This window comes from Amblyomma americanum, chromosome 5 (assembly GCF_052857255.1).
Source record: "Amblyomma americanum isolate KBUSLIRL-KWMA chromosome 5, ASM5285725v1, whole genome shotgun sequence".
NCBI lineage: Eukaryota > Metazoa > Arthropoda > Arachnida > Ixodida > Ixodidae > Amblyomma > Amblyomma americanum.
In genome coordinates, this window is record NC_135501.1 from 157960193 (window position 1) to 157970198 (window position 10006).

At 45.0% G+C, this 10006-nt stretch overlaps 1 pseudogene; it reads left to right on the plus strand.

Annotated features, from left to right (window-relative positions):
* The first annotated feature begins 324 nt into the window (after positions 1-324).
* On the plus strand, positions 325-1042 carry LOC144134286 (uncharacterized; annotated as a pseudogene).
* The last annotated feature ends 8964 nt before the right edge of the window (positions 1043-10006 follow it).

The window sequence follows — 10006 nt, forward strand, 5'->3', positions numbered from 1 at the left end:
AGAAAGTGCACCTGATTCAGGGGGCAACGCAACTATCAATCCCAGTCCAGGTGGCAAGCAAGATATCATTTTCAGCTGCGTTATTTATATATTTATTGCATTTGTTGACTGCGCAAATAAATTGCACTATCTCCTTCAGATATCCCTGCTGAGCTCCAGGCCATAAGGAAGGAGATTGGCGTGCAAGTCAACAGAGAAGATTCAGCACGAAAGCAACCGCTGAGCACGGCAAGCATTCAGGGAGAAAAAGATCTGAACACCTTAAATGGTATTCCCTGCTTCCAGCTGTTCTATAACACATGCCATGTTTATACTGACAGCCGGATGTTCATGCAAGCAAAATTGTTTTGCTTATCAAACGAGGACGCGGTGTTGTTAACGCTCATCAAGCTTCACCACAACATCTCATTCGCATTGCTTGGCATGCTTTTTGGCATTCATCGCACCACAGCATCAGAAATATTCAAGGCCAGTGTAATAATATTGGCTGAAATAATTAAAAATGCAGTCTTTTGGCCAAGCAAGGAAGCTGTTGTTGATAACTTGACGGTGTACTTCAAGGAGTACTTGAGTGTGAGAGCTGGGCTAGACTGCACGGAGATCCCAATTCAGAGGCCGAACGATATGAAGTCTCAGCTGTTGACATACAGCTGTTGACATACAGCTGGTACAAGGGTGTGTACCCAGCTATGTTTTGGTCTATGAGACAGTGGGAGGTCACATAAGTCATGTAAGCAAAGCTTATGGTGGCCGGGAATCTGACTTCCTTAAAACGAAGGAAAGCAAGATACTAGAAGAGTTTATACCTTCAATGTATAGTGTCATGGTGGATAAAGGTTTCTTAATAGACAAACTCTGCCTTGAGCATCAAATCACAATAGTGCGTCCACCGTTCCTACGCACGAGAAAGAAACTTACAAAAAATGAAGCTGAAAAAAATCAAAGTATCGCAGCTGCTAGTGTTCATGTCGAGAGTGCAATCCAGTGGATGAAAGTGTTTAAGATATTGACGGTGAACTTGGGCACCGAGCTTTTTCCTTAAATTGATGACATTATACAAGTCATTGCGGGAATTGTTAATCTCTCCAAGCCCATCTTCTGCAGCTACAAGTTTTTGGTTCAGTAGAAGACTACCAAAGTGCATGGACAATATGTTTCAGTTCAGTTTCTTCTCAGATTGTTTCCTACGGCTCCTTTATTTGTTTGCTCGAACCAAGGGGTAAGCATATTTCCTATGTTCTCTTAGGTGAGTTCTACATTGCGTTTGCTTCTTTGTTTATGTTCTTAGCACCTGTTTTCATCATATGCCTTACTCTTATAACTTCCGTTACATATGTGCTTGAGGTGTCTTTCTTCTCTTGCCCAAAATGTTTTTTCGGTAATCTTTTAGCGTTTTCATTCTGTACACGCTTTTTTCTTCCTTGAGTCAGTCCTTCCAAATGTGTTCCCCCTTTGGAATCGCAGGGCATTCCTCTATATCACTAACTACACAGCAAACAGCATGACATTAAGTACCCAAGTTTCGTTTTCATAGTGTCAGTAACAGCAAAGTTGAAATGCTCAAAGTAAATACACTATTTATTTCCAACCATGGGCATAGTTAAAATAACTTAAAGGTGGACACCTATTTTATGCAGTTACAAGGGAAGGCAACCCATATAACTTGAAAAAGCAGACAGCCCTCTCCACAACATCATTGATGAAAAAAGCGTTGAACTCTACAGGACACAAAAAGTAGTTTTCACTGTCTTGAAACAGAAAAAAATCTGCACTAGACACCCTTGCCAAACCCCTCACGACCTGCACTTGACAGAAATAATTGTTGGTCTTCTTCAGACACAAGCTTATGCCTTCCAGCTTTATGTTTTCTTTCCTGTACATATGATGATGTGTTTCCCGTGCGGTTTGGCGCTGCTACCAGTCTCACATGACTTTCCTTTTCGTTGCTGCGCATGCCCGCTGTACTATATATGTATTGGCAGCACGCAGCAATAAACGTTGTTGATGTCGGCGTATTGTGGTGTCTCCCCTCGTGCCCGTGTTCGTCTTTGCGCTGTGAATGTAAGCATGAAGTGCCAACTCGCTCAGCAACTGATTTTAAACATGGTAACGTGGTTTGCTTTTGCCGAGGGAGAACGCTTGATGCCTCAAATTGAGCGTAAACCGGTCCAGAACCAAGTGTATTCATTAAATGAATAAATAAAATATTAGCGCGCAACTAAACTACCTTGAAAAGTGTCGCACAGTAGCAGTTCAACGCGCGTTATTCCATTTAGTGCGTCAGGCGCACGCCGCCGAGAGATGGCGCCACAGTATGTCCTCGCACCCAATACCTTTAAAGCAACGCGGTTGCTATGCATTTCCTTTTCTCATGATTGAAGCACTCCTTTAAAGCGAGGTGGTTACTATGCCTTTCGTTTTTTCATGATCGAAGTATTCCTTTAAAGCGAGGCGGTTGCTATGCGTTTTCTTTTCTCAAAGGCAATTATTGTCTATAACGGGCATCTGAGCGCAAAATGTTTATGTTGCATGGCCATTTCATCTAATAATTTTTTACGCCTGAGAGACAAATGTGCCAAGATTGATCAACCTCTATCGAAGCTCATTAGAGGCCTTGTCGGAAACTTTTCTCCAACGCACCAGGCTGCATCGCCCACCAAGCATTAGCTGACGAAGTCGGTGATACACTTCCGGGGCTCTAAATTTTCGGTTCGAGCGCAACTATTCGAGCATGCAACCTTCGTGGAGAGTCCTCCCAGTGGAATTTGAAGAACAATAATAAATATTTCCTCCACTCCGCTCATTTATATCATATAAAAGGGAAGAGATCTTCACAAGAATAAAATATTTAGTGCCGGATATTTTGTTTGCTGGAAAGAAAGCGCGAGTCGCGTTTGTTCCTAAAAAGTACGTGTGTCTGATGCCAAGAACATTAGGCCTTCTGAGAAGGAACGTTTAATTTTTTTATTTGTGGAGCCTAAAGGGAGAGGGGGTAATTAAAAAGAAGCGTAGAAGAAATACTTAAACTAGTAAAATGAGAGTTATGAAACATATTCGGCTATTGATATAAGTGTAACTGCTTGTTATCATTGATGTAGACAATCCGGCAGGAAGCCGGTTCCTTTCACGTGATCCACGAGGCAGGCAGGACTGAAATGCCCATATCGTGTTAAGTGCTGATTTCAAATAATTCAGACATGATCAGTGCGGCTTGACACAATGATGTATGGCGTATGAATAATGTAGTCTAATTGATGTTAAGGTTTATGAAAATGGCTCTGGCCAAATATTTTTCAGTGGCATGCTAAGATTATAAAACGAAGCCAAACTTTCTTACTTTTTGCGATTGAGGTACGGTGCGGGCAATTTATCTATATGAAATTTGCATGTGTACTTCTGTAGTCTCGTTTCTTGTTTTCAGGTTTTTTTTATTCAATTGATTTTCGTATGTTTCCACTTTGAATTACAAATTGTTGATTTTTACACCCTGAACCGACACATGGGCTATGACAGACGCCAGAGAGGAGTTCTCCTGAATAATTTAGACCCGTTGTGCTTGTTTATCACGTGCTGATATCGCGCAGCACAAGAGGGCCTTTTACTTTTCGCGTCCATTGTAACGCAGCCGCTGCGGCCTGACCTGAACCTGGGCCACTACCTTACTAAGCTGGGGGGGGGGGTGGGGGGGGAGGAATCCTACTCGGCCTGCCCGTGGCTCCCCCTACCAGCTGAATAGGGCGACTGGGGTTTCGGCTGCCAGGCTTTGTCCAGTAGTAACGCCAGCGCTCCTGATGGGATCTGCCGGGGCTCTTAACCCCTCTCATCTTAAGGGTGGCTCATCTTAAGGGTGGCAAAACTCAGGCGAGTTGTCAGCGTACTCGCCACGGAATTGTGAGCGTTCCGCAGCCCATGTTGCTCGTTGCCAAATGAGGGAGTAGAGCCGGAAGGGTCCGAACTCGGTAGCTGCAATCCATTCAGATAACAGAGGCAAAAATTCAACAGTCAAAATATACAAGGCGCTCAACCACGTCTTGTGCGACGAGCGCACCACCCAGCTTCTACGAGTGGTTTTTGATTCTGATGAGCTCGGGTCCTCACGAAAGCACAGCGGCTGGGCGAACCAAGCTCAGGTTTTGGAGAAGCAGTTCTCAAGCCGAAAACGAACGAGGAGAGAAAGAATCCCGGCCTGAACAAACCAAGCCCTGGATTTGGGGAAACTGCCTTTAATCCAGGGAAGAAAAAACGATGACAACGTAGCCATGGGGAGTGGCCAGAAAGCTTCCGAAACTCGGGAAACACTGGCGGCTATACAAAGTACCGGTTAGTAGCTGCAACGAAAACGCAGGGATGCCTCACAGCCCTGGTGCCCGGGCGTCAGGGTTAGCAGACCTTTGTTATGAAGACCGAGGGATCTGAAGACATAATAGCGACATCGTCAGACATCCAGGCCCACTTAGGACTGGTTGATAACGGTGTGCCGGTAGTAATGTTCCAGCCAATGCGAGTTTGAGCACCTTGAATAGGAGAGAAGCGCAAAACCACTCATACGGCGAACTCGATTCCCCCAGCACACAGTATGATCAAGGCAGTAAAAGCAGGCTTGGGCGTCGGGGAACCTGAGTCACCCCCTCGAACTTCTCTAGCACCAAGTACGGTCAGAACGGTGGAACAAGGCTTGGGGGAAGGGAAGTCCTGGTTGTGCGTCTATTCAGAATCTGTCTCAGACGGTCGGAAGTCTGGCAAGCGCCTAGTGGTGTTGGCAATCCGCTCGAAGGCCGAGGGTCGCATATTCGACTAAATGCGAGTGCTTGCCTTTTAAGGAGGCCTGTACAGGAGCTCGACTCAATCAGGACCACTGAAATAAAATCCCCGCTCTCGCCATCCCCATGCCAATTTCCACAACTCCTTCCCATCAACCTTCAACCCATTCCCTATTGTTATCTAAGGTGGCAGACTGGGCATATTGGTGATTCATAATGGAAATGTACAGCGCAAATACAGACAAGGGCACAAGAAAGAATGACATGGAACACACGAGCGCTGACTTGCAACAGGTTTATTTCGAAATTCGGACCAGTATTTATAGCAAAACCAGGCAATCATCACGCATGCGCAGTAGGAGTCAAATAATGTCTCAAATATAACAGCTCTTTGTTAGTTACAGCAATAGATGACTTGGCCACGCAGGACTCACCCAACCGGTCTATCAATTCAGCCTCTACTATCTCTCGAGTTAGTTGGCAACGGTGTTTGGCAATCACAGAACAATCTTTGTACACAAGACGACACACAAAATCTTCATCAGAATCGCTGTCATCATTACCGTTCTTACATTTTCTGCAGTGAGCGTCCAGGAACCCTCCTCGCCGTTCAGACACATTATTGCAGTGTTCTCGGAGGCGGTCATTCAAACATCTACCGCGTTGCCCTACATAACTCTTTCCACATTTCAAAGGGATGCTGTAGACGATGGACTGCGTACATTCAACGAACTAAGTTCGGTGCTTCTTTTTGCAGTTCTGATTTTTTGAATCAGTGGGCCTGGACAGTCTGCACAATTTTTGTAGCTTATCGGGTGCAGAGAAAAGAACTTTAACGTTCCCCGTTCACCGATCTTTTTAAGCCGATGGGACAGGCCATGAATGTACGGGATCACAGCAATCCGTTTTGTTGAATGCGGTAGTGACGTACGAGGCTCTGTCGAGCACAGGTGTTTAAGGAGGGTTTCCGCGACACTGATCAAAACATGAGTGGGTTACCCCGCTGCTCTGAAACGAAGGACCTGTTCACTGAAGCTAGCAGCCATTAGCTCAGGACTAGATTAACAAAGCGCATTTTTGAAGCATAGTCTTACAATTCCCCTCTTCACCAATTTGGAATGCGTGGAGCCGAATGGAAGCAGTGGCTTGTTAGCGCGTGGCTCGTACTTCCAGTAAATCTGTGCGTTACGAAATAAAAGCCTGACGTCCTGAAATCGAATACTGTCGTCAGAAGGCATCTCATGCGTTAATTCTAGAGGCGATAAGCCTGCACGTAAGTAGGTCAGTGTGTTAGTAGCTAGTACTTCAAAAGAGTCCGAACTGCAGTCAAGGAATATTAGAAAATCATCAACATACCTAAAAATTTTGGTTACATTAAAATCTGGTAGGCAGCTACAAAGGGCTCTGTCAAGATGAGCTAAAAAAATTACTAAGAACCGGGGCGATACAGGAGCCGATACAAATTCCCTCCTTCTGCAGATATGGATGCCCTTCCCATTGGATAAAAGTTTTTTATCCAATGGCAAGGGCATCCATATCTGCAGAAGGAGGGAATTTGTATCGGCTCCTGTATCGCCCGGTTCTTAATGATTTATTTTAGCTTATCTTAACCGAGCCGTTTGTAGCTGCCTACCATACCCACTCATGTTTGATCAGTGTCGCGGAAACCCTCCTTAAGCGCCTGTGCTCGACAGAGCCTCGTACGTCACTACCGCATTCAACAAAACGGATTGCTGTGATCCCGTACATTCATGGCCTGTCCCATCGGCTTAAAAAGATCGGTGAACGGGGAACGTAAAAGTTCTTTTCTCTGCACCCGATAAGCTACAAAAATTGTGCAGACTGTCCAGGCCCACTGATTCAAAAAATCAGAACTGCAAAAAGAAGCACCGAACTAAGTTCGTTGAATGTACGCAGTCCATCGTCTACAGCATCCCTTTGAAATGTGGAAAGAGTTATGTAGGGCAAAGCGGTAGATGTTTGAATGACCGCCTCCGAGAACACTGCAATAATGTGTTTGAATGGCGAGGAGGGTTCCTGGACGCTCACTGCAGAAAATGTAAGAACGGTATTGATGACAGCGATTCTGATGAAGATTTTGTGTGTCGGCCTGTGTACAAAGATTGTTCTGTGATTGCCAAACACCGTTGCCAACTAACTCGAGAGATAGTAGAGGCTGAATTGATAGACCGGTTGGGTGAGTTCTGCGCGGCCAAGTCATCTATTGCTCTAACTAACTAAGAGCTGTTATATTTGAGACAACGTTTGACTCCTACTTCGCATGCGTGATGATTGCCTGGTTTTGCTATAAATACTGGTCCGAATTTCGAAATAAACCTGTTGCAAGTCAGCGCTCGTGTGTTCCATGTCATTCTTTCTTGTGTCCTTGTCTGTATTTGCGCTGTACATTTCTCCTATTGTTATCCCTCCCTGCTACCCCCAAGGGGAGACAAAGAGAGTTTCCCGCTTCCCCTCCTGTGGTTTGGGCAGTGTAAAAACCCCCCTTTCTATTTTTCAATTTTCCGCTCGCGGGCAAGGTACACAAAGTTTTGTGCGTCAGGACAGTCCCTTTATTTTAACGCTGAATTAAGCCTGTTTTGCATAGCGGTGCAGGCAGGGTCTTCTAATTTTTCATTCCTTTTGTTGCCGCAACATATTCTTGGCCGCACTGGCGTAGCACGCTTACGACTCTTCCACCGCACCGATTCGAGACAAATTCGTCATAACCACGGACAGCGATGTTACCGTTTTTCATGTCAGCGTTAGAAGCTTACGGAAACACTGAGAGGAGTTCTTTGCCGTCAGTACATTTTGTTCTGACTGAGCTCAACATTTCGAGACAACATGAGTTAAGTAACTAGAAGAATAAAAATTTACTCCTTAGCACTTGGGAGGCACTCTGATGTATCTTGCGTATCTAACAGCGTATAACAGCGTATCACAGCGTACCTTATCCTTAATAACTTGTACTGTAGAAACGCAGAAGATAAGGAACAAGTGAGAACAACTCAGCGATTTAATGAAATTGGTAATATAACACTAACGTTAAAACCCCGAACTGGAGCAGAACTTGTCAGAGAAGAAACGCGAATTATGAATATCCTAGTAAAAATCAAAAAGAAATTGGAATGAAAGGGCATCTAATTCGAAAGTATGATACCTGATTTTCCCAGAAAGCAACGTAGTGAATTTCCAGAGACGGTAAAGTCACAGGAGACACCAGAGGGTCAGCTGAGCGGATAAGATAATGCGTTTGCGGGGATAAAGCGGCTGCAGCTGGCACAGAACAGGGTTAATTGCGCGCATATAGAGAGACCCTTGTCCCGCCGTGGACAGGGTCAGGGTGATGCTGGTGGCGATAAAGGTTACGATGAAACTTTGACAAAAACTGTTGCATCAATTCTTATGACGGGATAGAACATTTAATTTTCTCATGACTCGAAGGTGAGGACTGCAGCAAACCTTTATTTGAAAAAAAGCTGGCCTTCAACCATAATAATTACACCCACTGAATCACGAGCTGTTGATACGCCCTGCACTTGTTCACATAACTATGATTGTGGTTCATTGGGCGCCGAGGGAACGTACTACTGGGGACAAAATTTCCCAGCACTTAGGCATTAAAGGCCTAAGTGCTCCTTCCTCTCTTGACAATATAAGGCGACTGGATAGTGAGGTGGAGCTGCAATGAACGTTTTTCCTCTAACTCGCGTCTTAGAAACTTTTTGTTCCTAGTAGTGCATTTATGTTATTTAAGCGAAAACGTGAGCAAGGCGAAATTTCTTGATGCCGATATCGCCATGACAGATAACATTAATGCTGAGGTTCTCAAAACGCAATAAGCAATTCTTTTTTTTAATATTTAAATACTCTTGACAAAGCCTGCATTGAAGCCATTATAAATCTTCCCACGCGTTTTGAAATTTTTGAAATAAATTAGTTTCGTCATGCCTTCACCACATTTACTTTCGTCTTGAATGGCAGGAATTAGTTTTTTTTATCGTTTAACTATGAATTTCTTACGATTACTTTTCTTGTTACTGTGCACTTCCTCCAACCGGGGCTATGCTAAACGACAAAAGTTAAAACATGCACAATCGTAGTTTTTGCAAATATCGGTTCGCCCTTGCATGAAGAACTACGACTGGCATCTAGTTTTCTTCAATTCTCCTTAAAGTTTTTCACTTTGATGAAGGGGACTGCAAGGGCGGCTGCAAACGTTCTCTTTATGAAGCTCAATTAAGTACCTTTTACGCGTTGCTTCGCGGTAAGGCAAACACAAAGCTAAAACAGGGGCTAGTTCGATATTGGTGGGCCATCACGTGTATCATCAAGCCCAAATATTCGGATACTTCATGTGCAAAAAATGGTATAAAAAGTAGGTGCTTTATATGTGTCCAACAATTTTGACTTCTCGCCTTGTACGTACGTGGTTGTTTCTTTGTTCCGTAGCTGCGTAAATAAGGGCAAACACATTCTTCCGATCTGAAAGGCTTAAAGCGCCGCCACAGTGGCTGAGTGGTTATGGTGCTCGGCTGCTGACCCAAAAGACGCGGGTTCGGTCCCGGTCGCGGTGGTTGCACTTCAATACGAGCGAAATGCTAGAGGCGGGTTTACTCTGCGATGTCAGTGCAGGTTAATGAACCTCAGCGGTCGACATTATCAGGATCCCTATAATACGGCGTCCCTCATAGACTGGGTCAGTTTGTGACATTAAACCACAAAAATCAAAGGAAAATAATACAAAATACTGTAAAAATTAGCACAGTGCATCCCGCATGTTCGCCTAGCGCTGACCTGAAGCACGCACCGCCTCAAAAAAAGGAAGTGGAAGTGACAGCACTCTGAAGCTGTGGTGTGGACGTTCGTTGTTTACTACTCCTTTTACCTTAAAACCATTCCTGTTTCCAGCAATTAACCGCCTGTGTCTTAGCCACTCCCCCGTAGTAGGTATGTGCCATCTTTATTTGAGGCCGACCAACAAACCAACCAAGACATTCCTCGAAGCCCGGCGCTTTTTTTTTGTGATCTGTGATGTTCCTCGTTCAAGCGGCAGATCTTGGTGGAGCTTTGCTGGGTGGCGCACCCCATGGCCAGGACCACTCCAGGAAGCCGGGACTCCAGCCCGCCTGAATCCTTGACAGTCGAAGTTACGCCCGCCCACCAAGATAGCCGGCGGCTGCAAGGACTGCAACCAGAGTTAGGGCCTCTGCAGTCTCGTCCGACCGTGAGAAAACTGACCTCCT